The sequence below is a fragment of the Lissotriton vulgaris genome, chromosome 7 (genome assembly GCF_964263255.1).
Source record: "Lissotriton vulgaris chromosome 7, aLisVul1.2, whole genome shotgun sequence".
Lineage (NCBI taxonomy): Eukaryota > Metazoa > Chordata > Amphibia > Caudata > Salamandridae > Lissotriton > Lissotriton vulgaris.
The window spans coordinates 1,389,599,151-1,389,626,668 of record NC_141695.1 but is presented as its reverse complement, the minus strand read 5'-3'; the positions used below and the strand labels follow the sequence as shown (position 1 = coordinate 1,389,626,668).

The following is a 27,518-nucleotide window of genomic DNA, read 5'->3' as shown; positions in this document are numbered from 1 at the left end:
CAGGTGTGTGCACTTGAATGCTTACCCATTTACATGTGTGAGAGGAACAAACCAACTCCCTGTGGGCTGCAGGCTTACAACTGGTAGCCCCAGTAGCCAGGCAGAACCACAGGTAAGGAGAGAGAGAAAGTTGGTCCATTATTAGAGAAGGACCATAAGCATCTTGCACTGCTACCTTCTTCCCCTCTCAGCCACGATCGGCCAAGACCTCTCTATTAGGGTAGAGGGTGAACATTTCTTGGACCTCAGAAACTGAGGGATGTAGACCCAATATGTCCTCCAAGCGCCTAGACACCTGGTGCCCAATCTGGCATGGTGTTTTTCAGCTTACCCGACCAATCCGGTTGCAAGGTGGACTTTAACAATACTGCTAAAAAGGCACTCCCAGACATCCCTGAGGCCTTCATTTGCATAGGCCCTGCCCTTCTCTTTGTCCTGCTTCCCACAAATCAACACAACACTGCAGCAGTATAGATTTGGGGGTGGTGAAGAATAATGACAGTGAGGCTAAAAAAGAGAAAGAAAAGTCCCAGAAGTCCTGCAGGCTTCCTTGCTAAATGCAGCTGAACATAGAGCGCACCTTCTTTACTGCAAAGCAAATACATTAAAAATGTTGAGGAGAGACTAATTGAAAAATACATATTACGGGGACAGCACTGGGACCTGCTTTATTTTTTCAATTAGTCTTGAAAACAAAAAAGATTTCTCTCCTGAAAGCTGTTAAAAATATGGAACGCTTCACGAATTTGCGTGTCATCCTTGCGCAGGGGCCATGCTAATCTTCTCTGTATCGTTCCAATTTTAGTATATGTGCTGCCGAAGCGAGCACACTTTATTGATGAACTGACAATGTTTATAAACTCTCTAAATCTACAGTCTCTAGACATAGGGTGGCCTGGCAGAGATGCTCAGATGCCCAGTACGCATTCAAATCTGAGCCAATGGTCAAAAATGGATGAAGAGTAGCAATCCATTATTCTTCACTGCATTTGTGGTCCAAGACTAAACACACCGTAAGTATGTAGATTATACCAGGTTTGCAAAGGCTCCTGGGTCGGGCTACAGACAAGGAGCATTGTGACGTCACGCTGCCTGTGGAACAGTGATATTAAAGGTGAAACAGCTGCACAGTAGGTTAGGTGAAGGGCTCTGAGAGTGGAAAGGCAGCATGCTTGGGTCCCTGGACAAGGTGAGCTTATGATAATGTGTCTGAATGTTCACCTGTGTTGTAATATTAAACCCCTTATTGTTGTAAACGCCTACTTACTAAGGAGTTCTCAAGCTCAGCCCCACACAGACCTGGAACTGATTATGTTAATGCAAACTATTTAAGAAACTGAGCCTGATCTAAAAGATTTCCTTGGATCTAGGACCATTTCGCCTAGCTTTTAGGTGCTTCCTTCTCCTAAAGTCCTTTGTAAAACTTGGGAAAACCTCACAGAACAGACTTCCAGGAGGTCAGATGGGTTCCCTTGTGCCTTCACACACACATACACACACTTTCTAGCCCACTTAAGGACAAAAGGATGCGTAAGTCTACATAGGGCCAGTGGCGCAATGGATAACGCGTCTGACTACGGATCAGAAGATTGTAGGTTCGACTCCTATCTGGCTCGGAAGGGTTGTAGGTCCCTGTTTGATTATATTCCTGTGGAATTTTTATTTACCTCAGACTTGTTGTAGGTTCAATATTCTCCAGCAGGACTCATCCAGCAGTTGTTCCACGGTAGAGCGCAAGTAATAGGACCACAGCTAGTTAAACGTTTCCCATTTGCTGCTGGACTCTATGTGATGGCCGTCACGTGGTGTGCTGCTTTTGTATTTCAACATGGGTCCCTGATACTCTTAATTGCGAAAAAGCTTGTTGACAAAAGTGTGTGTGCGCGAGGGTCTGTGGACGTAGGCAGGTGTGTGCACTTGAATGCTTACCCATTTACATGTGTGAGAGGAACAAACCAACTCCCTGTGGGCTGCAGGCTTACAACTGGTAGCCCCAGTAGCCAGGCAGAACCACAGGTAAGGAGAGAGAGAAAGTTGGTCCATTATTAGAGAAGGACCATAAGCATCTTGCACTGCTACCTTCTTCCCCTCTCAGCCACGATCGGCCAAGACCTCTCTATTAGGGTAGAGGGTGAACATTTCTTGGACCTCAGAAACTGAGGGATGTAGACCCAATATGTCCTCCAAGCGCCTAGACACCTGGTGCCCAATCTGGCATGGTGTTTTTCAGCTTACCCGACCAATCCGGTTGCAAGGTGGACTTTAACAATACTGCTAAAAAGGCACTCCCAGACATCCCTGAGGCCTTCATTTGCATAGGCCCTGCCCTTCTCTTTGTCCTGCTTCCCACAAATCAACACAACACTGCAGCAGTATAGATTTGGGGGTGGTGAAGAATAATGACAGTGAGGCTAAAAAAGAGAAAGAAAAGTCCCAGAAGTCCTGCAGGCTTCCTTGCTAAATGCAGCTGAACATAGAGCGCACCTTCTTTACTGCAAAGCAAATACATTAAAAATGTTGAGGAGAGACTAATTGAAAAATACATATTACGGGGACAGCACTGGGACCTGCTTTATTTTTTCAATTAGTCTTGAAAACAAAAAAGATTTCTCTCCTGAAAGCTGTTAAAAATATGGAACGCTTCACGAATTTGCGTGTCATCCTTGCGCAGGGGCCATGCTAATCTTCTCTGTATCGTTCCAATTTTAGTATATGTGCTGCCGAAGCGAGCACACTTTATTGATGAACTGACAATGTTTATAAACTCTCTAAATCTACAGTCTCTAGACATAGGGTGGCCTGGCAGAGATGCTCAGATGGCCAGTACGCATTCAAATCTGAGCCAATGGTCAAAAATGGATGAAGAGTAGCAATCCATTATTCTTCACTGCATTTGTGGTCCAAGACTAAACACACCGTAAGTATGTAGATTATACCAGGTTTGCAAAGGCTCCTGGGTCGGGCTACAGACAAGGAGCATTGTGACGTCACGCTGCCTGTGGAACAGTGATATTAAAGGTGAAACAGCTGCACAGTAGGTTAGGTGAAGGGCTCTGAGAGTGGAAAGGCAGCATGCTTGGGTCCCTGGACAAGGTGAGCTTATGATAATGTGTCTGAATGTTCACCTGTGTTGTAATATTAAACCCCTTATTGTTGTAAACGCCTACTTACTAAGGAGTTCTCAAGCTCAGCCCCACACAGACCTGGAACTGATTATGTTAATGCAAACTATTTAAGAAACTGAGCCTGATCTAAAAGATTTCCTTGGATCTAGGACCATTTCGCCTAGCTTTTAGGTGCTTCCTTCTCCTAAAGTCCTTTGTAAAACTTGGGAAAACCTCACAGAACAGACTTCCAGGAGGTCAGATGGGTTTCCTTGTGCCTTCACACACACATACACACACTTTCTAGCCCACTTAAGGACAAAAGGATGCGTAAGTCTACATAGGGCCAGTGGCGCAATGGATAACGCGTCTGACTACGGATCAGAAGATTGTAGGTTCGACTCCTATCTGGCTCGGAAGGGTTGTAGGTCCCTGTTTGATTATATTCCTGTGGAATTTTTATTTACCTCAGACTTGTTGTAGGTTCAATATTCTCCAGCAGGATTCATCCAGCAGTTGTTCCACGGTAGAGCGCAAGTAATAGGACCACAGCTAGTTAAACGTTTCCCATTTGCTGCTGGACTCTATGTGATGGCCGTCACGTGGTGTGCTGCTTTTGTATTTCAACATGGGTCCCTGATACTCTTAATTGCGAAAAAGCTTGTTGACAAAAGTGTGTGTGCGCGAGGGTCTGTGGACGTAGGCAGGTGTGTGCACTTGAATGCTTACCCATTTACATGTGTGAGAGGAACAAACCAACTCCCTGTGGGCTGCAGGCTTACAACTGGTAGCCCCAGTAGCCAGGCAGAACCACAGGTAAGGAGAGAGAGAAAGTTGGTCCATTATTAGAGAAGGACCATAAGCATCTTGCACTGCTACCTTCTTCCCCTCTCAGCCACGATCGGCCACGATCGGCCAAGGCCTCTCTATTAGGGTAGAGGGTGAACATTTCTTGGACCTCAGAAACTGAGGGATGTAGACCCAATATGTCCTCCAAGCGCCTAGAGACCTGGTGCCCAATCTGGCATGGTGTTTTTCAGCTTACCCGACCAATCCGGTTGCAAGGTGGACTTTAACAATACTGCTAAAAAGGCACTCCCAGACATCCCTGAGGCCTTCATTTGCATAGGCCCTGCCCTTCTCTTTGTCCTGATTCCCACAAATCAACACAACACTGCAGCAGTATAGATTTGGGGGTGGTGAAGAATAATGACAGTGAGGCTAAAAAAGAGAAAGAAAAGTCCCAGAAGTCCTGCAGGCTTCCTTGCTAAATGCAGCTGAACATAGAGCGCACCTTCTTTACTGCAAAGCAAATACATTAAAAATGTTGAGGAGAGACTAATTGAAAAATACATATTACGGGGACAGCACTGGGACCTGCTTTATTTTTTCAATTAGTCTTGAAAACAAAAAAGATTTCTCTCCTGAAAGCTGTTAAAAATATGGAACGCTTCACGAATTTGCGTGTCATCCTTGCGCAGGGGCCATGCTAATCTTCTCTGTATCGTTCCAATTTTAGTATATGTGCTGCCGAAGCGAGCACACTTTATTGATGAACTGACAATGTTTATAAACTCTCTAAATCTACAGTCTCTAGACATAGGGTGGCCTGGCAGAGATGCTCAGATGCCCAGTACGCATTCAAATCTGAGCCAATGGTCAAAAATGTATGAAGAGTAGCAATCCATTATTCTTCACTGCATTTGTGGTCCAAGACTAAACACACCGTAAGTATGTAGATTATACCAGGTTTGCAAAGGCTCCTGGGTCGGGCTACAGACAAGGAGCATTGTGACGTCACGCTGCCTGTGGAACAGTGATATTAAAGGTGAAACAGCTGCACAGTAGGTTAGGTGAAGGGCTCTGAGAGTGGAAAGGCAGCATGCTTGGGTCCCTGGACAAGGTGAGCTTATGATAATGTGTCTGAATGTTCACCTGTGTTGTAATATTAAACCCCTTATTGTTGTAAACGCCTACTTACTAAGGAGTTCTCAAGCTCAGCCCCACACAGACCTGGAACTGATTATGTTAATGCAAACTATTTAAGAAACTGAGCCTGATCTAAAAGATTTCCTTGGATCTAGGACCATTTCGCCTAGCTTTTAGGTGCTTCCTTCTCCTAAAGTCCTTTGTAAAACTTGGGAAAACCTCACAGAACAGACTTCCAGGAGGTCAGATGGGTTCCCTTGTGCCTTCACACACACATACACACACTTTCTAGCCCACTTAAGGACAAAAGGATGCGTAAGTCTACATAGGGCCAGTGGCGCAATGGATAACGCGTCTGACTACGGATCAGAAGATTGTAGGTTCGACTCCTATCTGGCTCGGAAGGGTTGTAGGTCCCTGTTTGATTATATTCCTGTGGAATTTTTATTTACCTCAGACTTGTTGTAGGTTCAATATTCTCCAGCAGGACTCATCCAGCAGTTGTTCCACGGTAGAGCGCAAGTAATAGGACCACAGCTAGTTAAACGTTTCCCATTTGCTGCTGGACTCTATGTGATGGCCGTCACGTGGTGTGCTGCTTTTGTATTTCAACATGGGTCCCTGATACTCTTAATTGCGAAAAAGCTTGTTGACAAAAGTGTGTGTGCGCGAGGGTCTGTGGACGTAGGCAGGTGTGTGCACTTGAATGCTTACCCATTTACATGTGTGAGAGGAACAAACCAACTCCCTGTGGGCTGCAGGCTTACAACTGGTAGCCCCAGTAGCCAGGCAGAACCACAGGTAAGGAGAGAGAGAAAGTTGGTCCATTATTAGAGAAGGACCATAAGCATCTTGCACTGCTACCTTCTTCCCCTCTCAGCCACGATCGGCCAAGACCTCTCTATTAGGGTAGAGGGTGAACATTTCTTGGACCTCAGAAACTGAGGGATGTAGACCCAATATGTCCTCCAAGCGCCTAGACACCTGGTGCCCAATCTGGCATGGTGTTTTTCAGCTTACCCGACCAATCCGGTTGCAAGGTGGACTTTAACAATACTGCTAAAAAGGCACTCCCAGACATCCCTGAGGCCTTCATTTGCATAGGCCCTGCCCTTCTCTTTGTCCTGCTTCCCACAAATCAACACAACACTGCAGCAGTATAGATTTGGGGGTGGTGAAGAATAATGACAGTGAGGCTAAAAAAGAGAAAGAAAAGTCCCAGAAGTCCTGCAGGCTTCCTTGCTAAATGCAGCTGAACATAGAGCGCACCTTCTTTACTGCAAAGCAAATACATTAAAAATGTTGAGGAGAGACTAATTGAAAAATACATATTACGGGGACAGCACTGGGACCTGCTTTATTTTTTCAATTAGTCTTGAAAACAAAAAAGATTTCTCTCCTGAAAGCTGTTAAAAATATGGAACGCTTCACGAATTTGCGTGTCATCCTTGCGCAGGGGCCATGCTAATCTTCTCTGTATCGTTCCAATTTTAGTATATGTGCTGCCGAAGCGAGCACACTTTATTGATGAACTGACAATGTTTATAAACTCTCTAAATCTACAGTCTCTAGACATAGGGTGGCCTGGCAGAGATGCTCAGATGCCCAGTACGCATTCAAATCTGAGCCAATGGTCAAAAATGTATGAAGAGTAGCAATCCATTATTCTTCACTGCATTTGTGGTCCAAGACTAAACACACCGTAAGTATGTAGATTATACCAGGTTTGCAAAGGCTCCTGGGTCGGGCTACAGACAAGGAGCATTGTGACGTCACGCTGCCTGTGGAACAGTGATATTAAAGGTGAAACAGCTGCACAGTAGGTTAGGTGAAGGGCTCTGAGAGTGGAAAGGCAGCATGCTTGGGTCCCTGGACAAGGTGAGCTTATGATAATGTGTCTGAATGTTCACCTGTGTTGTAATATTAAACCCCTTATTGTTGTAAACGCCTACTTACTAAGGAGTTCTCAAGCTCAGCCCCACACAGACCTGGAACTGATTATGTTAATGCAAACTATTTAAGAAACTGAGCCTGATCTAAAAGATTTCCTTGGATCTAGGACCATTTCGCCTAGCTTTTAGGTGCTTCCTTCTCCTAAAGTCCTTTGTAAAACTTGGGAAAACCTCACAGAACAGACTTCCAGGAGGTCAGATGGGTTCCCTTGTGCCTTCACACACACATACACACACTTTCTAGCCCACTTAAGGACAAAAGGATGCGTAAGTCTACATAGGGCCAGTGGCGCAATGGATAACGCGTCTGACTACGGATCAGAAGATTGTAGGTTCGACTCCTAACTGGCTCGGAAGGGTTGTAGGTCCCTGTTTGATTATATTCCTGTGGAATTTTTATTTACCTCAGACTTGTTGTAGGTTCAATATTCTCCAGCAGGACTCATCCAGCAGTTGTTCCACGGTAGAGCGCAAGTAATAGGACCACAGCTAGTTAAACGTTTCCCATTTGCTGCTGGACTCTATGTGATGGCCGTCACGTGGTGTGCTGCTTTTGTATTTCAACATGGGTCCCTGATACTCTTAATTGCGAAAAAGCTTGTTGACAAAAGTGTGTGTGCGCGAGGGTCTGTGGACGTAGGCAGGTGTGTGCACTTGAATGCTTACCCATTTACATGTGTGAGAGGAACAAACCAACTCCCTGTGGGCTGCAGGCTTACAACTGGTAGCCCCAGTAGCCAGGCAGAACCACAGGTAAGGAGAGAGAGAAAGTTGGTCCATTATTAGAGAAGGACCATAAGCATCTTGCACTGCTACCTTCTTCCCCTCTCAGCCACGATCGGCCAAGACCTCTCTATTAGGGTAGAGGGTGAACATTTCTTGGACCTCAGAAACTGAGGGATGTAGACCCAATATGTCCTCCAAGCGCCTAGACACCTGGTGCCCAATCTGGCATGGTGTTTTTCAGCTTACCCGACCAATCCGGTTGCAAGGTGGACTTTAACAATACTGCTAAAAAGGCACTCCCAGACATCCCTGAGGCCTTCATTTGCATAGGCCCTGCCCTTCTCTTTGTCCTGCTTCCCACAAATCAACACAACACTGCAGCAGTATAGATTTGGGGGTGGTGAAGAATAATGACAGTGAGGCTAAAAAAGAGAAAGAAAAGTCCCAGAAGTCCTGCAGGCTTCCTTGCTAAATGCAGCTGAACATAGAGCGCACCTTCTTTACTGCAAAGCAAATACATTAAAAATGTTGAGGAGAGACTAATTGAAAAATACATATTACGGGGACAGCACTGGGACCTGCTTTATTTTTTCAATTAGTCTTGAAAACAAAAAAGATTTCTCTCCTGAAAGCTGTTAAAAATATGGAACGCTTCACGAATTTGCGTGTCATCCTTGCGCAGGGGCCATGCTAATCTTCTCTGTATCGTTCCAATTTTAGTATATGTGCTGCCGAAGCGAGCACACTTTATTGATGAACTGACAATGTTTATAAACTCTCTAAATCTACAGTCTCTAGACATAGGGTGGCCTGGCAGAGATGCTCAGATGCCCAGTACGCATTCAAATCTGAGCCAATGGTCAAAAATGGATGAAGAGTAGCAATCCATTATTCTTCACTGCATTTGTGGTCCAAGACTAAACACACCGTAAGTATGTAGATTATACCAGGTTTGCAAAGGCTCCTGGGTCGGGCTACAGACAAGGAGCATTGTGACGTCACGCTGCCTGTGGAACAGTGATATTAAAGGTGAAACAGCTGCACAGTAGGTTAGGTGAAGGGCTCTGAGAGTGGAAAGGCAGCATGCTTGGGTCCCTGGACAAGGTGAGCTTATGATAATGTGTCTGAATGTTCACCTGTGTTGTAATATTAAACCCCTTATTGTTGTAAACGCCTACTTACTAAGGAGTTCTCAAGCTCAGCCCCACACAGACCTGGAACTGATTATGTTAATGCAAACTATTTAAGAAACTGAGCCTGATCTAAAAGATTTCCTTGGATCTAGGACCATTTCGCCTAGCTTTTAGGTGCTTCCTTCTCCTAAAGTCCTTTGTAAAACTTGGGAAAACCTCACAGAACAGACTTCCAGGAGGTCAGATGGGTTCCCTTGTGCCTTCACACACACATACACACACTTTCTAGCCCACTTAAGGACAAAAGGATGCGTAAGTCTACATAGGGCCAGTGGCGCAATGGATAACGCGTCTGACTACGGATCAGAAGATTGTAGGTTCGACTCCTATCTGGCTCGGAAGGGTTGTAGGTCCCTGTTTGATTATATTCCTGTGGAATTTTTATTTACCTCAGACTTGTTGTAGGTTCAATATTCTCCAGCAGGACTCATCCAGCAGTTGTTCCACGGTAGAGCGCAAGTAATAGGACCACAGCTAGTTAAACGTTTCCCATTTGCTGCTGGACTCTATGTGATGGCCGTCACGTGGTGTGCTGCTTTTGTATTTCAACATGGGTCCCTGATACTCTTAATTGCGAAAAAGCTTGTTGACAAAAGTGTGTGTGCGCGAGGGTCTGTGGACGTAGGCAGGTGTGTGCACTTGAATGCTTACCCATTTACATGTGTGAGAGGAACAAACCAACTCCCTGTGGGCTGCAGGCTTACAACTGGTAGCCCCAGTAGCCAGGCAGAACCACAGGTAAGGAGAGAGAGAAAGTTGGTCCATTATTAGAGAAGGACCATAAGCATCTTGCACTGCTACCTTCTTCCCCTCTCAGCCACGATCGGCCAAGACCTCTCTATTAGGGTAGAGGGTGAACATTTCTTGGACCTCAGAAACTGAGGGATGTAGACCCAATATGTCCTCCAAGCGCCTAGACACCTGGTGCCCAATCTGGCATGGTGTTTTTCAGCTTACCCGACCAATCCGGTTGCAAGGTGGACTTTAACAATACTGCTAAAAAGGCACTCCCAGACATCCCTGAGGCCTTCATTTGCATAGGCCCTGCCCTTCTCTTTGTCCTGCTTCCCACAAATCAACACAACACTGCAGCAGTATAGATTTGGGGGTGGTGAAGAATAATGACAGTGAGGCTAAAAAAGAGAAAGAAAAGTCCCAGAAGTCCTGCAGGCTTCCTTGCTAAATGCAGCTGAACATAGAGCGCACCTTCTTTACTGCAAAGCAAATACATTAAAAATGTTGAGGAGAGACTAATTGAAAAATACATATTACGGGGACAGCACTGGGACCTGCTTTATTTTTTCAATTAGTCTTGAAAACAAAAAAGATTTCTCTCCTGAAAGCTGTTAAAAATATGGAACGCTTCACGAATTTGCGTGTCATCCTTGCGCAGGGGCCATGCTAATCTTCTCTGTATCGTTCCAATTTTAGTATATGTGCTGCCGAAGCGAGCACACTTTATTGATGAACTGACAATGTTTATAAACTCTCTAAATCTACAGTCTCTAGACATAGGGTGGCCTGGCAGAGATGCTCAGATGGCCAGTACGCATTCAAATCTGAGCCAATGGTCAAAAATGGATGAAGAGTAGCAATCCATTATTCTTCACTGCATTTGTGGTCCAAGACTAAACACACCGTAAGTATGTAGATTATACCAGGTTTGCAAAGGCTCCTGGGTCGGGCTACAGACAAGGAGCATTGTGACGTCACGCTGCCTGTGGAACAGTGATATTAAAGGTGAAACAGCTGCACAGTAGGTTAGGTGAAGGGCTCTGAGAGTGGAAAGGCAGCATGCTTGGGTCCCTGGACAAGGTGAGCTTATGATAATGTGTCTGAATGTTCACCTGTGTTGTAATATTAAACCCCTTATTGTTGTAAACGCCTACTTACTAAGGAGTTCTCAAGCTCAGCCCCACACAGACCTGGAACTGATTATGTTAATGCAAACTATTTAAGAAACTGAGCCTGATCTAAAAGATTTCCTTGGATCTAGGACCATTTCGCCTAGCTTTTAGGTGCTTCCTTCTCCTAAAGTCCTTTGTAAAACTTGGGAAAACCTCACAGAACAGACTTCCAGGAGGTCAGATGGGTTTCCTTGTGCCTTCACACACACATACACACACTTTCTAGCCCACTTAAGGACAAAAGGATGCGTAAGTCTACATAGGGCCAGTGGCGCAATGGATAACGCGTCTGACTACGGATCAGAAGATTGTAGGTTCGACTCCTATCTGGCTCGGAAGGGTTGTAGGTCCCTGTTTGATTATATTCCTGTGGAATTTTTATTTACCTCAGACTTGTTGTAGGTTCAATATTCTCCAGCAGGATTCATCCAGCAGTTGTTCCACGGTAGAGCGCAAGTAATAGGACCACAGCTAGTTAAACGTTTCCCATTTGCTGCTGGACTCTATGTGATGGCCGTCACGTGGTGTGCTGCTTTTGTATTTCAACATGGGTCCCTGATACTCTTAATTGCGAAAAAGCTTGTTGACAAAAGTGTGTGTGCGCGAGGGTCTGTGGACGTAGGCAGGTGTGTGCACTTGAATGCTTACCCATTTACATGTGTGAGAGGAACAAACCAACTCCCTGTGGGCTGCAGGCTTACAACTGGTAGCCCCAGTAGCCAGGCAGAACCACAGGTAAGGAGAGAGAGAAAGTTGGTCCATTATTAGAGAAGGACCATAAGCATCTTGCACTGCTACCTTCTTCCCCTCTCAGCCACGATCGGCCACGATCGGCCAAGGCCTCTCTATTAGGGTAGAGGGTGAACATTTCTTGGACCTCAGAAACTGAGGGATGTAGACCCAATATGTCCTCCAAGCGCCTAGAGACCTGGTGCCCAATCTGGCATGGTGTTTTTCAGCTTACCCGACCAATCCGGTTGCAAGGTGGACTTTAACAATACTGCTAAAAAGGCACTCCCAGACATCCCTGAGGCCTTCATTTGCATAGGCCCTGCCCTTCTCTTTGTCCTGATTCCCACAAATCAACACAACACTGCAGCAGTATAGATTTGGGGGTGGTGAAGAATAATGACAGTGAGGCTAAAAAAGAGAAAGAAAAGTCCCAGAAGTCCTGCAGGCTTCCTTGCTAAATGCAGCTGAACATAGAGCGCACCTTCTTTACTGCAAAGCAAATACATTAAAAATGTTGAGGAGAGACTAATTGAAAAATACATATTACGGGGACAGCACTGGGACCTGCTTTATTTTTTCAATTAGTCTTGAAAACAAAAAAGATTTCTCTCCTGAAAGCTGTTAAAAATATGGAACGCTTCACGAATTTGCGTGTCATCCTTGCGCAGGGGCCATGCTAATCTTCTCTGTATCGTTCCAATTTTAGTATATGTGCTGCCGAAGCGAGCACACTTTATTGATGAACTGACAATGTTTATAAACTCTCTAAATCTACAGTCTCTAGACATAGGGTGGCCTGGCAGAGATGCTCAGATGCCCAGTACGCATTCAAATCTGAGCCAATGGTCAAAAATGTATGAAGAGTAGCAATCCATTATTCTTCACTGCATTTGTGGTCCAAGACTAAACACACCGTAAGTATGTAGATTATACCAGGTTTGCAAAGGCTCCTGGGTCGGGCTACAGACAAGGAGCATTGTGACGTCACGCTGCCTGTGGAACAGTGATATTAAAGGTGAAACAGCTGCACAGTAGGTTAGGTGAAGGGCTCTGAGAGTGGAAAGGCAGCATGCTTGGGTCCCTGGACAAGGTGAGCTTATGATAATGTGTCTGAATGTTCACCTGTGTTGTAATATTAAACCCCTTATTGTTGTAAACGCCTACTTACTAAGGAGTTCTCAAGCTCAGCCCCACACAGACCTGGAACTGATTATGTTAATGCAAACTATTTAAGAAACTGAGCCTGATCTAAAAGATTTCCTTGGATCTAGGACCATTTCGCCTAGCTTTTAGGTGCTTCCTTCTCCTAAAGTCCTTTGTAAAACTTGGGAAAACCTCACAGAACAGACTTCCAGGAGGTCAGATGGGTTCCCTTGTGCCTTCACACACACATACACACACTTTCTAGCCCACTTAAGGACAAAAGGATGCGTAAGTCTACATAGGGCCAGTGGCGCAATGGATAACGCGTCTGACTACGGATCAGAAGATTGTAGGTTCGACTCCTATCTGGCTCGGAAGGGTTGTAGGTCCCTGTTTGATTATATTCCTGTGGAATTTTTATTTACCTCAGACTTGTTGTAGGTTCAATATTCTCCAGCAGGACTCATCCAGCAGTTGTTCCACGGTAGAGCGCAAGTAATAGGACCACAGCTAGTTAAACGTTTCCCATTTGCTGCTGGACTCTATGTGATGGCCGTCACGTGGTGTGCTGCTTTTGTATTTCAACATGGGTCCCTGATACTCTTAATTGCGAAAAAGCTTGTTGACAAAAGTGTGTGTGCGCGAGGGTCTGTGGACGTAGGCAGGTGTGTGCACTTGAATGCTTACCCATTTACATGTGTGAGAGGAACAAACCAACTCCCTGTGGGCTGCAGGCTTACAACTGGTAGCCCCAGTAGCCAGGCAGAACCACAGGTAAGGAGAGAGAGAAAGTTGGTCCATTATTAGAGAAGGACCATAAGCATCTTGCACTGCTACCTTCTTCCCCTCTCAGCCACGATCGGCCAAGACCTCTCTATTAGGGTAGAGGGTGAACATTTCTTGGACCTCAGAAACTGAGGGATGTAGACCCAATATGTCCTCCAAGCGCCTAGAGACCTGGTGCCCAATCTGGCATGGTGTTTTTCAGCTTACCCGACCAATCCGGTTGCAAGGTGGACTTTAACAATACTGCTAAAAAGGCACTCCCAGACATCCCTGAGGCCTTCATTTGCATAGGCCCTGCCCTTCTCTTTGTCCTGATTCCCACAAATCAACACAACACTGCAGCAGTATAGATTTGGGGGTGGTGAAGAATAATGACAGTGAGGCTAAAAAAGAGAAAGAAAAGTCCCAGAAGTCCTGCAGGCTTCCTTGCTAAATGCAGCTGAACATAGAGCGCACCTTCTTTACTGCAAAGCAAATACATTAAAAATGTTGAGGAGAGACTAATTGAAAAATACATATTACGGGGACAGCACTGGGACCTGCTTTATTTTTTCAATTAGTCTTGAAAACAAAAAAGATTTCTCTCCTGAAAGCTGTTAAAAATATGGAACGCTTCACGAATTTGCGTGTCATCCTTGCGCAGGGGCCATGCTAATCTTCTCTGTATCGTTCCAATTTTAGTATATGTGCTGCCGAAGCGAGCACACTTTATTGATGAACTGACAATGTTTATAAACTCTCTAAATCTACAGTCTCTAGACATAGGGTGGCCTGGCAGAGATGCTCAGATGGCCAGTACGCATTCAAATCTGAGCCAATGGTCAAAAATGGATGAAGAGTAGCAATCCATTATTCTTCACTGCATTTGTGGTCCAAGACTAAACACACCGTAAGTATGTAGATTATACCAGGTTTGCAAAGGCTCCTGGGTCGGGCTACAGACAAGGAGCATTGTGACGTCACGCTGCCTGTGGAACAGTGATATTAAAGGTGAAACAGCTGCACAGTAGGTTAGGTGAAGGGCTCTGAGAGTGGAAAGGCAGCATGCTTGGGTCCCTGGACAAGGTGAGCTTATGATAATGTGTCTGAATGTTCACCTGTGTTGTAATATTAAACCCCTTATTGTTGTAAACGCCTACTTACTAAGGAGTTCTCAAGCTCAGCCCCACACAGACCTGGAACTGATTATGTTAATGCAAACTATTTAAGAAACTGAGCCTGATCTAAAAGATTTCCTTGGATCTAGGACCATTTCGCCTAGCTTTTAGGTGCTTCCTTCTCCTAAAGTCCTTTGTAAAACTTGGGAAAACCTCACAGAACAGACTTCCAGGAGGTCAGATGGGTTTCCTTGTGCCTTCACACACACATACACACACTTTCTAGCCCACTTAAGGACAAAAGGATGCGTAAGTCTACATAGGGCCAGTGGCGCAATGGATAACGCGTCTGACTACGGATCAGAAGATTGTAGGTTCGACTCCTATCTGGCTCGGAAGGGTTGTAGGTCCCTGTTTGATTATATTCCTGTGGAATTTTTATTTACCTCAGACTTGTTGTAGGTTCAATATTCTCCAGCAGGATTCATCCAGCAGTTGTTCCACGGTAGAGCGCAAGTAATAGGACCACAGCTAGTTAAACGTTTCCCATTTGCTGCTGGACTCTATGTGATGGCCGTCACGTGGTGTGCTGCTTTTGTATTTCAACATGGGTCCCTGATACTCTTAATTGCGAAAAAGCTTGTTGACAAAAGTGTGTGTGCGCGAGGGTCTGTGGACGTAGGCAGGTGTGTGCACTTGAATGCTTACCCATTTACATGTGTGAGAGGAACAAACCAACTCCCTGTGGGCTGCAGGCTTACAACTGGTAGCCCCAGTAGCCAGGCAGAACCACAGGTAAGGAGAGAGAGAAAGTTGGTCCATTATTAGAGAAGGACCATAAGCATCTTGCACTGCTACCTTCTTCCCCTCTCAGCCACGATCGGCCAAGACCTCTCTATTAGGGTAGAGGGTGAACATTTCTTGGACCTCAGAAACTGAGGGATGTAGACCCAATATGTCCTCCAAGCGCCTAGAGACCTGGTGCCCAATCTGGCATGGTGTTTTTCAGCTTACCCGACCAATCCGGTTGCAAGGTGGACTTTAACAATACTGCTAAAAAGGCACTCCCAGACATCCCTGAGGCCTTCATTTGCATAGGCCCTGCCCTTCTCTTTGTCCTGATTCCCACAAATCAACACAACACTGCAGCAGTATAGATTTGGGGGTGGTGAAGAATAATGACAGTGAGGCTAAAAAAGAGAAAGAAAAGTCCCAGAAGTCCTGCAGGCTTCCTTGCTAAATGCAGCTGAACATAGAGCGCACCTTCTTTACTGCAAAGCAAATACATTAAAAATGTTGAGGAGAGACTAATTGAAAAATACATATTACGGGGACAGCACTGGGACCTGCTTTATTTTTTCAATTAGTCTTGAAAACAAAAAAGATTTCTCTCCTGAAAGCTGTTAAAAATATGGAACGCTTCACGAATTTGCGTGTCATCCTTGCGCAGGGGCCATGCTAATCTTCTCTGTATCGTTCCAATTTTAGTATATGTGCTGCCGAAGCGAGCACACTTTATTGATGAACTGACAATGTTTATAAACTCTCTAAATCTACAGTCTCTAGACATAGGGTGGCCTGGCAGAGATGCTCAGATGGCCAGTACGCATTCAAATCTGAGCCAATGGTCAAAAATGGATGAAGAGTAGCAATCCATTATTCTTCACTGCATTTGTGGTCCAAGACTAAACACACCGTAAGTATGTAGATTATACCAGGTTTGCAAAGGCTCCTGGGTCGGGCTACAGACAAGGAGCATTGTGACGTCACGCTGCCTGTGGAACAGTGATATTAAAGGTGAAACAGCTGCACAGTAGGTTAGGTGAAGGGCTCTGAGAGTGGAAAGGCAGCATGCTTGGGTCCCTGGACAAGGTGAGCTTATGATAATGTGTCTGAATGTTCACCTGTGTTGTAATATTAAACCCCTTATTGTTGTAAACGCCTACTTACTAAGGAGTTCTCAAGCTCAGCCCCACACAGACCTGGAACTGATTATGTTAATGCAAACTATTTAAGAAACTGAGCCTGATCTAAAAGATTTCCTTGGATCTAGGACCATTTCGCCTAGCTTTTAGGTGCTTCCTTCTCCTAAAGTCCTTTGTAAAACTTGGGAAAACCTCACAGAACAGACTTCCAGGAGGTCAGATGGGTTTCCTTGTGCCTTCACACACACATACACACACTTTCTAGCCCACTTAAGGACAAAAGGATGCGTAAGTCTACATAGGGCCAGTGGCGCAATGGATAACGCGTCTGACTACGGATCAGAAGATTGTAGGTTCGACTCCTATCTGGCTCGGAAGAGTTATAGGTCCCTGTTTGATTATATTCCTGTGGAATTTTTATTTACCTCAGACTTGTTGTAGGTTCAATATTCTCCAGCAGGATTCATCCAGCAGTTGTTCCACGGTAGAGCGCAAGTAATAGGACCACAGCTAGTTAAACGTTTCCCATTTGCTGCTGGACTCTATGTGATGGCCGTCACGTGGTGTGCTGCTTTTGTATTTCAACATGGGTCCCTGATACTCTTAATTGCGAAAAAGCTTGTTGACAAAAGTGTGTGTGCGCGAGGGTCTGTGGACGTAGGCAGGTGTGTGCACTTGAATGCTTACCCATTTACATGTGTGAGAGGAACAAACCAACTCCCTGTGGGCTGCAGGCTTACAACTGGTAGCCCCAGTAGCCAGGCAGAACCACAGGTAAGGAGAGAGAGAAAGTTGGTCCATTATTAGAGAAGGACCATAAGCATCTTGCACTGCTACCTTCTTCCCCTCTCAGCCACGATCGGCCACGATCGGCCAAGGCCTCTCTATTAGGGTAGAGGGTGAACATTTCTTGGACCTCAGAAACTGAGGGATGTAGACCCAATATGTCCTCCAAGCGCCTAGAGACCTGGTGCCCAATCTGGCATGGTGTTTTTCAGCTTACCCGACCAATCCGGTTGCAAGGTGGACTTTAACAATACTGCTAAAAAGGCACTCCCAGACATCCCTGAGGCCTTCATTTGCATAGGCCCTGCCCTTCTCTTTGTCCTGATTCCCACAAATCAACACAACACTGCAGCAGTATAGATTTGGGGGTGGTGAAGAATAATGACAGTGAGGCTAAAAAAGAGAAAGAAAAGTCCCAGAAGTCCTGCAGGCTTCCTTGCTAAATGCAGCTGAACATAGAGCGCACCTTCTTTACTGCAAAGCAAATACATTAAAAATGTTGAGGAGAGACTAATTGAAAAATACATATTACGGGGACAGCACTGGGACCTGCTTTATTTTTTCAATTAGTCTTGAAAACAAAAAAGATTTCTCTCCTGAAAGCTGTTAAAAATATGGAACGCTTCACGAATTTGCGTGTCATCCTTGCGCAGGGGCCATGCTAATCTTCTCTGTATCGTTCCAATTTTAGTATATGTGCTGCCGAAGCGAGCACACTTTATTGATGAACTGACAATGTTTATAAACTCTCTAAATCTACAGTCTCTAGACATAGGGTGGCCTGGCAGAGATGCTCAGATGCCCAGTACGCATTCAAATCTGAGCCAATGGTCAAAAATGTATGAAGAGTAGCAATCCATTATTCTTCACTGCATTTGTGGTCCAAGACTAAACACACCGTAAGTATGTAGATTATACCAGGTTTGCAAAGGCTCCTGGGTCGGGCTACAGACAAGGAGCATTGTGACGTCACGCTGCCTGTGGAACAGTGATATTAAAGGTGAAACAGCTGCACAGTAGGTTAGGTGAAGGGCTCTGAGAGTGGAAAGGCAGCATGCTTGGGTCCCTGGACAAGGTGAGCTTATGATAATGTGTCTGAATGTTCACCTGTGTTGTAATATTAAACCCCTTATTGTTGTAAACGCCTACTTACTAAGGAGTTCTCAAGCTCAGCCCCACACAGACCTGGAACTGATTATGTTAATGCAAACTATTTAAGAAACTGAGCCTGATCTAAAAGATTTCCTTGGATCTAGGACCATTTCGCCTAGCTTTTAGGTGCTTCCTTCTCCTAAAGTCCTTTGTAAAACTTGGGAAAACCTCACAGAACAGACTTCCAGGAGGTCAGATGGGTTCCCTTGTGCCTTCACACACACATACACACACTTTCTAGCCCACTTAAGGACAAAAGGATGCGTAAGTCTACATAGGGCCAGTGGCGCAATGGATAACGCGTCTGACTACGGATCAGAAGATTGTAGGTTCGACTCCTATCTGGCTCGGAAGGGTTGTAGGTCCCTGTTTGATTATATTCCTGTGGAATTTTTATTTACCTCAGACTTGTTGTAGGTTCAATATTCTCCAGCAGGACTCATCCAGCAGTTGTTCCACGGTAGAGCGCAAGTAATAGGACCACAGCTAGTTAAACGTTTCCCATTTGCTGCTGGACTCTATGTGATGGCCGTCACGTGGTGTGCTGCTTTTGTATTTCAACATGGGTCCCTGATACTCTTAATTGCGAAAAAGCTTGTTGACAAAAGTGTGTGTGCGCGAGGGTCTGTGGACGTAGGCAGGTGTGTGCACTTGAATGCTTACCCATTTACATGTGTGAGAGGAACAAACCAACTCCCTGTGGGCTGCAGGCTTACAACTGGTAGCCCCAGTAGCCAGGCAGAACCACAGGTAAGGAGAGAGAGAAAGTTGGTCCATTATTAGAGAAGGACCATAAGCATCTTGCACTGCTACCTTCTTCCCCTCTCAGCCACGATCGGCCAAGACCTCTCTATTAGGGTAGAGGGTGAACATTTCTTGGACCTCAGAAACTGAGGGATGTAGACCCAATATGTCCTCCAAGCGCCTAGACACCTGGTGCCCAATCTGGCATGGTGTTTTTCAGCTTACCCGACCAATCCGGTTGCAAGGTGGACTTTAACAATACTGCTAAAAAGGCACTCCCAGACATCCCTGAGGCCTTCATTTGCATAGGCCCTGCCCTTCTCTTTGTCCTGCTTCCCACAAATCAACACAACACTGCAGCAGTATAGATTTGGGGGTGGTGAAGAATAATGACAGTGAGGCTAAAAAAGAGAAAGAAAAGTCCCAGAAGTCCTGCAGGCTTCCTTGCTAAATGCAGCTGAACATAGAGCGCACCTTCTTTACTGCAAAGCAAATACATTAAAAATGTTGAGGAGAGACTAATTGAAAAATACATATTACGGGGACAGCACTGGGACCTGCTTTATTTTTTCAATTAGTCTTGAAAACAAAAAAGATTTCTCTCCTGAAAGCTGTTAAAAATATGGAACGCTTCACGAATTTGCGTGTCATCCTTGCGCAGGGGCCATGCTAATCTTCTCTGTATCGTTCCAATTTTAGTATATGTGCTGCCGAAGCGAGCACACTTTATTGATGAACTGACAATGTTTATAAACTCTCTAAATCTACAGTCTCTAGACATAGGGTGGCCTGGCAGAGATGCTCAGATGCCCAGTACGCATTCAAATCTGAGCCAATGGTCAAAAATGTATGAAGAGTAGCAATCCATTATTCTTCACTGCATTTGTGGTCCAAGACTAAACACACCGTAAGTATGTAGATTATACCAGGTTTGCAAAGGCTCCTGGGTCGGGCTACAGACAAGGAGCATTGTGACGTCACGCTGCCTGTGGAACAGTGATATTAAAGGTGAAACAGCTGCACAGTAGGTTAGGTGAAGGGCTCTGAGAGTGGAAAGGCAGCATGCTTGGGTCCCTGGACAAGGTGAGCTTATGATAATGTGTCTGAATGTTCACCTGTGTTGTAATATTAAACCCCTTATTGTTGTAAACGCCTACTTACTAAGGAGTTCTCAAGCTCAGCCCCACACAGACCTGGAACTGATTATGTTAATGCAAACTATTTAAGAAACTGAGCCTGATCTAAAAGATTTCCTTGGATCTAGGACCATTTCGCCTAGCTTTTAGGTGCTTCCTTCTCCTAAAGTCCTTTGTAAAACTTGGGAAAACCTCACAGAACAGACTTCCAGGAGGTCAGATGGGTTCCCTTGTGCCTTCACACACACATACACACACTTTCTAGCCCACTTAAGGACAAAAGGATGCGTAAGTCTACATAGGGCCAGTGGCGCAATGGATAACGCGTCTGACTACGGATCAGAAGATTGTAGGTTCGACTCCTATCTGGCTCGGAAGGGTTGTAGGTCCCTGTTTGATTATATTCCTGTGGAATTTTTATTTACCTCAGACTTGTTGTAGGTTCAATATTCTCCAGCAGGACTCATCCAGCAGTTGTTCCACGGTAGAGCGCAAGTAATAGGACCACAGCTAGTTAAACGTTTCCCATTTGCTGCTGGACTCTATGTGATGGCCGTCACGTGGTGTGCTGCTTTTGTATTTCAACATGGGTCCCTGATACTCTTAATTGCGAAAAAGCTTGTTGACAAAAGTGTGTGTGCGCGAGGGTCTGTGGACGTAGGCAGGTGTGTGCACTTGAATGCTTACCCATTTACATGTGTGAGAGGAACAAACCAACTCCCTGTGGGCTGCAGGCTTACAACTGGTAGCCCCAGTAGCCAGGCAGAACCACAGGTAAGGAGAGAGAGAAAGTTGGTCCATTATTAGAGAAGGACCATAAGCATCTTGCACTGCTACCTTCTTCCCCTCTCAGCCACGATCGGCCAAGACCTCTCTATTAGGGTAGAGGGTGAACATTTCTTGGACCTCAGAAACTGAGGGATGTAGACCCAATATGTCCTCCAAGCGCCTAGACACCTGGTGCCCAATCTGGCATGGTGTTTTTCAGCTTACCCGACCAATCCGGTTGCAAGGTGGACTTTAACAATACTGCTAAAAAGGCACTCCCAGACATCCCTGAGGCCTTCATTTGCATAGGCCCTGCCCTTCTCTTTGTCCTGCTTCCCACAAATCAACACAACACTGCAGCAGTATAGATTTGGGGGTGGTGAAGAATAATGACAGTGAGGCTAAAAAAGAGAAAGAAAAGTCCCAGAAGTCCTGCAGGCTTCCTTGCTAAATGCAGCTGAACATAGAGCGCACCTTCTTTACTGCAAAGCAAATACATTAAAAATGTTGAGGAGAGACTAATTGAAAAATACATATTACGGGGACAGCACTGGGACCTGCTTTATTTTTTCAATTAGTCTTGAAAACAAAAAAGATTTCTCTCCTGAAAGCTGTTAAAAATATGGAACGCTTCACGAATTTGCGTGTCATCCTTGCGCAGGGGCCATGCTAATCTTCTCTGTATCGTTCCAATTTTAGTATATGTGCTGCCGAAGCGAGCACACTTTATTGATGAACTGACAATGTTTATAAACTCTCTAAATCTACAGTCTCTAGACATAGGGTGGCCTGGCAGAGATGCTCAGATGGCCAGTACGCATTCAAATCTGAGCCAATGGTCAAAAATGGATGAAGAGTAGCAATCCATTATTCTTCACTGCATTTGTGGTCCAAGACTAAACACACCGTAAGTATGTAGATTATACCAGGTTTGCAAAGGCTCCTGGGTCGGGCTACAGACAAGGAGCATTGTGACGTCACGCTGCCTGTGGAACAGTGATATTAAAGGTGAAACAGCTGCACAGTAGGTTAGGTGAAGGGCTCTGAGAGTGGAAAGGCAGCATGCTTGGGTCCCTGGACAAGGTGAGCTTATGATAATGTGTCTGAATGTTCACCTGTGTTGTAATATTAAACCCCTTATTGTTGTAAACGCCTACTTACTAAGGAGTTCTCAAGCTCAGCCCCACACAGACCTGGAACTGATTATGTTAATGCAAACTATTTAAGAAACTGAGCCTGATCTAAAAGATTTCCTTGGATCTAGGACCATTTCGCCTAGCTTTTAGGTGCTTCCTTCTCCTAAAGTCCTTTGTAAAACTTGGGAAAACCTCACAGAACAGACTTCCAGGAGGTCAGATGGGTTTCCTTGTGCCTTCACACACACATACACACACTTTCTAGCCCACTTAAGGACAAAAGGATGCGTAAGTCTACATAGGGCCAGTGGCGCAATGGATAACGCGTCTGACTACGGATCAGAAGATTGTAGGTTCGACTCCTATCTGGCTCGGAAGAGTTATAGGTCCCTGTTTGATTATATTCCTGTGGAATTTTTATTTACCTCAGACTTGTTGTAGGTTCAATATTCTCCAGCAGGATTCATCCAGCAGTTGTTCCACGGTAGAGCGCAAGTAATAGGACCACAGCTAGTTAAACGTTTCCCATTTGCTGCTGGACTCTATGTGATGGCCGTCACGTGGTGTGCTGCTTTTGTATTTCAACATGGGTCCCTGATACTCTTAATTGCGAAAAAGCTTGTTGACAAAAGTGTGTGTGCGCGAGGGTCTGTGGACGTAGGCAGGTGTGTGCACTTGAATGCTTACCCATTTACATGTGTGAGAGGAACAAACCAACTCCCTGTGGGCTGCAGGCTTACAACTGGTAGCCCCAGTAGCCAGGCAGAACCACAGGTAAGGAGAGAGAGAAAGTTGGTCCATTATTAGAGAAGGACCATAAGCATCTTGCACTGCTACCTTCTTCCCCTCTCAGCCACGATCGGCCAAGACCTCTCTATTAGGGTAGAGGGTGAACATTTCTTGGACCTCAGAAACTGAGGGATGTAGACCCAATATGTCCTCCAAGCGCCTAGAGACCTGGTGCCCAATCTGGCATGGTGTTTTTCAGCTTACCCGACCAATCCGGTTGCAAGGTGGACTTTAACAATACTGCTAAAAAGGCACTCCCAGACATCCCTGAGGCCTTCATTTGCATAGGCCCTGCCCTTCTCTTTGTCCTGATTCCCACAAATCAACACAACACTGCAGCAGTATAGATTTGGGGGTGGTGAAGAATAATGACAGTGAGGCTAAAAAAGAGAAAGAAAAGTCCCAGAAGTCCTGCAGGCTTCCTTGCTAAATGCAGCTGAACATAGAGCGCACCTTCTTTACTGCAAAGCAAATACATTAAAAATGTTGAGGAGAGACTAATTGAAAAATACATATTACGGGGACAGCACTGGGACCTGCTTTATTTTTTCAATTAGTCTTGAAAACAAAAAAGATTTCTCTCCTGAAAGCTGTTAAAAATATGGAACGCTTCACGAATTTGCGTGTCATCCTTGCGCAGGGGCCATGCTAATCTTCTCTGTATCGTTCCAATTTTAGTATATGTGCTGCCGAAGCGAGCACACTTTATTGATGAACTGACAATGTTTATAAACTCTCTAAATCTACAGTCTCTAGACATAGGGTGGCCTGGCAGAGATGCTCAGATGCCCAGTACGCATTCAAATCTGAGCCAATGGTCAAAAATGTATGAAGAGTAGCAATCCATTATTCTTCACTGCATTTGTGGTCCAAGACTAAACACACCGTAAGTATGTAGATTATACCAGGTTTGCAAAGGCTCCTGGGTCGGGCTACAGACAAGGAGCATTGTGACGTCACGCTGCCTGTGGAACAGTGATATTAAAGGTGAAACAGCTGCACAGTAGGTTAGGTGAAGGGCTCTGAGAGTGGAAAGGCAGCATGCTTGGGTCCCTGGACAAGGTGAGCTTATGATAATGTGTCTGAATGTTCACCTGTGTTGTAATATTAAACCCCTTATTGTTGTAAACGCCTACTTACTAAGGAGTTCTCAAGCTCAGCCCCACACAGACCTGGAACTGATTATGTTAATGCAAACTATTTAAGAAACTGAGCCTGATCTAAAAGATTTCCTTGGATCTAGGACCATTTCGCCTAGCTTTTAGGTGCTTCCTTCTCCTAAAGTCCTTTGTAAAACTTGGGAAAACCTCACAGAACAGACTTCCAGGAGGTCAGATGGGTTCCCTTGTGCCTTCACACACACATACACACACTTTCTAGCCCACTTAAGGACAAAAGGATGCGTAAGTCTACATAGGGCCAGTGGCGCAATGGATAACGCGTCTGACTACGGATCAGAAGATTGTAGGTTCGACTCCTATCTGGCTCGGAAGGGTTGTAGGTCCCTGTTTGATTATATTCCTGTGGAATTTTTATTTACCTCAGACTTGTTGTAGGTTCAATATTCTCCAGCAGGACTCATCCAGCAGTTGTTCCACGGTAGAGCGCAAGTAATAGGACCACAGCTAGTTAAACGTTTCCCATTTGCTGCTGGACTCTATGTGATGGCCGTCACGTGGTGTGCTGCTTTTGTATTTCAACATGGGTCCCTGATACTCTTAATTGCGAAAAAGCTTGTTGACAAAAGTGTGTGTGCGCGAGGGTCTGTGGACGTAGGCAGGTGTGTGCACTTGAATGCTTACCCATTTACATGTGTGAGAGGAACAAACCAACTCCCTGTGGGCTGCAGGCTTACAACTGGTAGCCCCAGTAGCCAGGCAGAACCACAGGTAAGGAGAGAGAGAAAGTTGGTCCATTATTAGAGAAGGACCATAAGCATCTTGCACTGCTACCTTCTTCCCCTCTCAGCCACGATCGGCCAAGACCTCTCTATTAGGGTAGAGGGTGAACATTTCTTGGACCTCAGAAACTGAGGGATGTAGACCCAATATGTCCTCCAAGCGCCTAGACACCTGGTGCCCAATCTGGCATGGTGTTTTTCAGCTTACCCGACCAATCCGGTTGCAAGGTGGACTTTAACAATACTGCTAAAAAGGCACTCCCAGACATCCCTGAGGCCTTCATTTGCATAGGCCCTGCCCTTCTCTTTGTCCTGCTTCCCACAAATCAACACAACACTGCAGCAGTATAGATTTGGGGGTGGTGAAGAATAATGACAGTGAGGCTAAAAAAGAGAAAGAAAAGTCCCAGAAGTCCTGCAGGCTTCCTTGCTAAATGCAGCTGAACATAGAGCGCACCTTCTTTACTGCAAAGCAAATACATTAAAAATGTTGAGGAGAGACTAATTGAAAAATACATATTACGGGGACAGCACTGGGACCTGCTTTATTTTTTCAATTAGTCTTGAAAACAAAAAAGATTTCTCTCCTGAAAGCTGTTAAAAATATGGAACGCTTCACGAATTTGCGTGTCATCCTTGCGCAGGGGCCATGCTAATCTTCTCTGTATCGTTCCAATTTTAGTATATGTGCTGCCGAAGCGAGCACACTTTATTGATGAACTGACAATGTTTATAAACTCTCTAAATCTACAGTCTCTAGACATAGGGTGGCCTGGCAGAGATGCTCAGATGCCCAGTACGCATTCAAATCTGAGCCAATGGTCAAAAATGTATGAAGAGTAGCAATCCATTATTCTTCACTGCATTTGTGGTCCAAGACTAAACACACCGTAAGTATGTAGATTATACCAGGTTTGCAAAGGCTCCTGGGTCGGGCTACAGACAAGGAGCATTGTGACGTCACGCTGCCTGTGGAACAGTGATATTAAAGGTGAAACAGCTGCACAGTAGGTTAGGTGAAGGGCTCTGAGAGTGGAAAGGCAGCATGCTTGGGTCCCTGGACAAGGTGAGCTTATGATAATGTGTCTGAATGTTCACCTGTGTTGTAATATTAAACCCCTTATTGTTGTAAACGCCTACTTACTAAGGAGTTCTCAAGCTCAGCCCCACACAGACCTGGAACTGATTATGTTAATGCAAACTATTTAAGAAACTGAGCCTGATCTAAAAGATTTCCTTGGATCTAGGACCATTTCGCCTAGCTTTTAGGTGCTTCCTTCTCCTAAAGTCCTTTGTAAAACTTGGGAAAACCTCACAGAACAGACTTCCAGGAGGTCAGATGGGTTCCCTTGTGCCTTCACACACACATACACACACTTTCTAGCCCACTTAAGGACAAAAGGATGCGTAAGTCTACATAGGGCCAGTGGCGCAATGGATAACGCGTCTGACTACGGATCAGAAGATTGTAGGTTCGACTCCTATCTGGCTCGGAAGGGTTGTAGGTCCCTGTTTGATTATATTCCTGTGGAATTTTTATTTACCTCAGACTTGTTGTAGGTTCAATATTCTCCAGCAGGACTCATCCAGCAGTTGTTCCACGGTAGAGCGCAAGTAATAGGACCACAGCTAGTTAAACGTTTCCCATTTGCTGCTGGACTCTATGTGATGGCCGTCACGTGGTGTGCTGCTTTTGTATTTCAACATGGGTCCCTGATACTCTTAATTGCGAAAAAGCTTGTTGACAAAAGTGTGTGTGCGCGAGGGTCTGTGGACGTAGGCAGGTGTGTGCACTTGAATGCTTACCCATTTACATGTGTGAGAGGAACAAACCAACTCCCTGTGGGCTGCAGGCTTACAACTGGTAGCCCCAGTAGCCAGGCAGAACCACAGGTAAGGAGAGAGAGAAAGTTGGTCCATTATTAGAGAAGGACCATAAGCATCTTGCACTGCTACCTTCTTCCCCTCTCAGCCACGATCGGCCAAGACCTCTCTATTAGGGTAGAGGGTGAACATTTCTTGGACCTCAGAAACTGAGGGATGTAGACCCAATATGTCCTCCAAGCGCCTAGACACCTGGTGCCCAATCTGGCATGGTGTTTTTCAGCTTACCCGACCAATCCGGTTGCAAGGTGGACTTTAACAATACTGCTAAAAAGGCACTCCCAGACATCCCTGAGGCCTTCATTTGCATAGGCCCTGCCCTTCTCTTTGTCCTGCTTCCCACAAATCAACACAACACTGCAGCAGTATAGATTTGGGGGTGGTGAAGAATAATGACAGTGAGGCTAAAAAAGAGAAAGAAAAGTCCCAGAAGTCCTGCAGGCTTCCTTGCTAAATGCAGCTGAACATAGAGCGCACCTTCTTTACTGCAAAGCAAATACATTAAAAATGTTGAGGAGAGACTAATTGAAAAATACATATTACGGGGACAGCACTGGGACCTGCTTTATTTTTTCAATTAGTCTTGAAAACAAAAAAGATTTCTCTCCTGAAAGCTGTTAAAAATATGGAACGCTTCACGAATTTGCGTGTCATCCTTGCGCAGGGGCCATGCTAATCTTCTCTGTATCGTTCCAATTTTAGTATATGTGCTGCCGAAGCGAGCACACT

At 45.3% G+C, this 27,518-nt stretch overlaps 28 non-coding genes across 28 annotated transcripts; 13 read left to right on the top strand and 15 right to left on the bottom strand.

The window, feature by feature from the left end:
- Positions 1-722: 722 nt before the first annotated feature.
- LOC147704286 (U6 spliceosomal RNA) lies at positions 723-829 on the bottom strand. Its single transcript, XR_015298875.1, has one exon. It is a non-coding gene; the product is annotated as a U6 spliceosomal RNA (small nuclear RNA).
- A 714-nt stretch (positions 830-1,543) lies between these two features.
- Positions 1,544-1,616, top strand: TRNAR-ACG (transfer RNA arginine (anticodon ACG)). The gene has a single exon. It is a non-coding gene; the product is annotated as a tRNA-Arg (tRNA).
- Positions 1,617-2,626: 1,010 nt separating this feature from the next.
- LOC147704284 (U6 spliceosomal RNA) lies at positions 2,627-2,733 on the bottom strand. The gene has a single exon (XR_015298874.1). It is a non-coding gene; the product is annotated as a U6 spliceosomal RNA (small nuclear RNA).
- Positions 2,734-3,447: 714 nt separating this feature from the next.
- On the top strand, positions 3,448-3,520 carry TRNAR-ACG (transfer RNA arginine (anticodon ACG)). The gene has a single exon. It is a non-coding gene; the product is annotated as a tRNA-Arg (tRNA).
- Positions 3,521-4,540: 1,020 nt separating this feature from the next.
- On the bottom strand, positions 4,541-4,647 carry LOC147704282 (U6 spliceosomal RNA). Its single transcript, XR_015298873.1, has one exon. It is a non-coding gene; the product is annotated as a U6 spliceosomal RNA (small nuclear RNA).
- Positions 4,648-5,361: 714 nt separating this feature from the next.
- On the top strand, positions 5,362-5,434 carry TRNAR-ACG (transfer RNA arginine (anticodon ACG)). The gene has a single exon. It is a non-coding gene; the product is annotated as a tRNA-Arg (tRNA).
- Positions 5,435-6,444: 1,010 nt separating this feature from the next.
- On the bottom strand, positions 6,445-6,551 carry LOC147704280 (U6 spliceosomal RNA). The gene has a single exon (XR_015298872.1). It is a non-coding gene; the product is annotated as a U6 spliceosomal RNA (small nuclear RNA).
- A 1,797-nt stretch (positions 6,552-8,348) lies between these two features.
- Positions 8,349-8,455, bottom strand: LOC147704279 (U6 spliceosomal RNA). The gene has a single exon (XR_015298871.1). It is a non-coding gene; the product is annotated as a U6 spliceosomal RNA (small nuclear RNA).
- A 714-nt stretch (positions 8,456-9,169) lies between these two features.
- Positions 9,170-9,242, top strand: TRNAR-ACG (transfer RNA arginine (anticodon ACG)). Its single transcript has one exon. It is a non-coding gene; the product is annotated as a tRNA-Arg (tRNA).
- Positions 9,243-10,252: 1,010 nt separating this feature from the next.
- LOC147704277 (U6 spliceosomal RNA) lies at positions 10,253-10,359 on the bottom strand. The gene has a single exon (XR_015298870.1). It is a non-coding gene; the product is annotated as a U6 spliceosomal RNA (small nuclear RNA).
- Positions 10,360-11,073: 714 nt separating this feature from the next.
- Positions 11,074-11,146, top strand: TRNAR-ACG (transfer RNA arginine (anticodon ACG)). The gene has a single exon. It is a non-coding gene; the product is annotated as a tRNA-Arg (tRNA).
- Positions 11,147-12,166: 1,020 nt separating this feature from the next.
- LOC147704275 (U6 spliceosomal RNA) lies at positions 12,167-12,273 on the bottom strand. Its single transcript, XR_015298869.1, has one exon. It is a non-coding gene; the product is annotated as a U6 spliceosomal RNA (small nuclear RNA).
- A 714-nt stretch (positions 12,274-12,987) lies between these two features.
- TRNAR-ACG (transfer RNA arginine (anticodon ACG)) lies at positions 12,988-13,060 on the top strand. Its single transcript has one exon. It is a non-coding gene; the product is annotated as a tRNA-Arg (tRNA).
- A 1,010-nt stretch (positions 13,061-14,070) lies between these two features.
- Positions 14,071-14,177, bottom strand: LOC147704273 (U6 spliceosomal RNA). Its single transcript, XR_015298868.1, has one exon. It is a non-coding gene; the product is annotated as a U6 spliceosomal RNA (small nuclear RNA).
- Positions 14,178-14,891: 714 nt separating this feature from the next.
- Positions 14,892-14,964, top strand: TRNAR-ACG (transfer RNA arginine (anticodon ACG)). Its single transcript has one exon. It is a non-coding gene; the product is annotated as a tRNA-Arg (tRNA).
- A 1,010-nt stretch (positions 14,965-15,974) lies between these two features.
- On the bottom strand, positions 15,975-16,081 carry LOC147704271 (U6 spliceosomal RNA). Its single transcript, XR_015298867.1, has one exon. It is a non-coding gene; the product is annotated as a U6 spliceosomal RNA (small nuclear RNA).
- Positions 16,082-16,795: 714 nt separating this feature from the next.
- On the top strand, positions 16,796-16,868 carry TRNAR-ACG (transfer RNA arginine (anticodon ACG)). Its single transcript has one exon. It is a non-coding gene; the product is annotated as a tRNA-Arg (tRNA).
- Positions 16,869-17,888: 1,020 nt separating this feature from the next.
- On the bottom strand, positions 17,889-17,995 carry LOC147704269 (U6 spliceosomal RNA). Its single transcript, XR_015298866.1, has one exon. It is a non-coding gene; the product is annotated as a U6 spliceosomal RNA (small nuclear RNA).
- A 714-nt stretch (positions 17,996-18,709) lies between these two features.
- TRNAR-ACG (transfer RNA arginine (anticodon ACG)) lies at positions 18,710-18,782 on the top strand. The gene has a single exon. It is a non-coding gene; the product is annotated as a tRNA-Arg (tRNA).
- A 1,010-nt stretch (positions 18,783-19,792) lies between these two features.
- LOC147704267 (U6 spliceosomal RNA) lies at positions 19,793-19,899 on the bottom strand. The gene has a single exon (XR_015298865.1). It is a non-coding gene; the product is annotated as a U6 spliceosomal RNA (small nuclear RNA).
- Positions 19,900-20,613: 714 nt separating this feature from the next.
- On the top strand, positions 20,614-20,686 carry TRNAR-ACG (transfer RNA arginine (anticodon ACG)). The gene has a single exon. It is a non-coding gene; the product is annotated as a tRNA-Arg (tRNA).
- A 1,010-nt stretch (positions 20,687-21,696) lies between these two features.
- On the bottom strand, positions 21,697-21,803 carry LOC147704265 (U6 spliceosomal RNA). Its single transcript, XR_015298864.1, has one exon. It is a non-coding gene; the product is annotated as a U6 spliceosomal RNA (small nuclear RNA).
- A 714-nt stretch (positions 21,804-22,517) lies between these two features.
- Positions 22,518-22,590, top strand: TRNAR-ACG (transfer RNA arginine (anticodon ACG)). Its single transcript has one exon. It is a non-coding gene; the product is annotated as a tRNA-Arg (tRNA).
- Positions 22,591-23,600: 1,010 nt separating this feature from the next.
- Positions 23,601-23,707, bottom strand: LOC147704263 (U6 spliceosomal RNA). The gene has a single exon (XR_015298863.1). It is a non-coding gene; the product is annotated as a U6 spliceosomal RNA (small nuclear RNA).
- Positions 23,708-24,421: 714 nt separating this feature from the next.
- Positions 24,422-24,494, top strand: TRNAR-ACG (transfer RNA arginine (anticodon ACG)). The gene has a single exon. It is a non-coding gene; the product is annotated as a tRNA-Arg (tRNA).
- Positions 24,495-25,504: 1,010 nt separating this feature from the next.
- Positions 25,505-25,611, bottom strand: LOC147704261 (U6 spliceosomal RNA). Its single transcript, XR_015298862.1, has one exon. It is a non-coding gene; the product is annotated as a U6 spliceosomal RNA (small nuclear RNA).
- A 714-nt stretch (positions 25,612-26,325) lies between these two features.
- On the top strand, positions 26,326-26,398 carry TRNAR-ACG (transfer RNA arginine (anticodon ACG)). Its single transcript has one exon. It is a non-coding gene; the product is annotated as a tRNA-Arg (tRNA).
- A 1,010-nt stretch (positions 26,399-27,408) lies between these two features.
- Positions 27,409-27,515, bottom strand: LOC147704259 (U6 spliceosomal RNA). Its single transcript, XR_015298861.1, has one exon. It is a non-coding gene; the product is annotated as a U6 spliceosomal RNA (small nuclear RNA).
- Between the last annotated feature and the right edge of the window lie 3 nt (positions 27,516-27,518).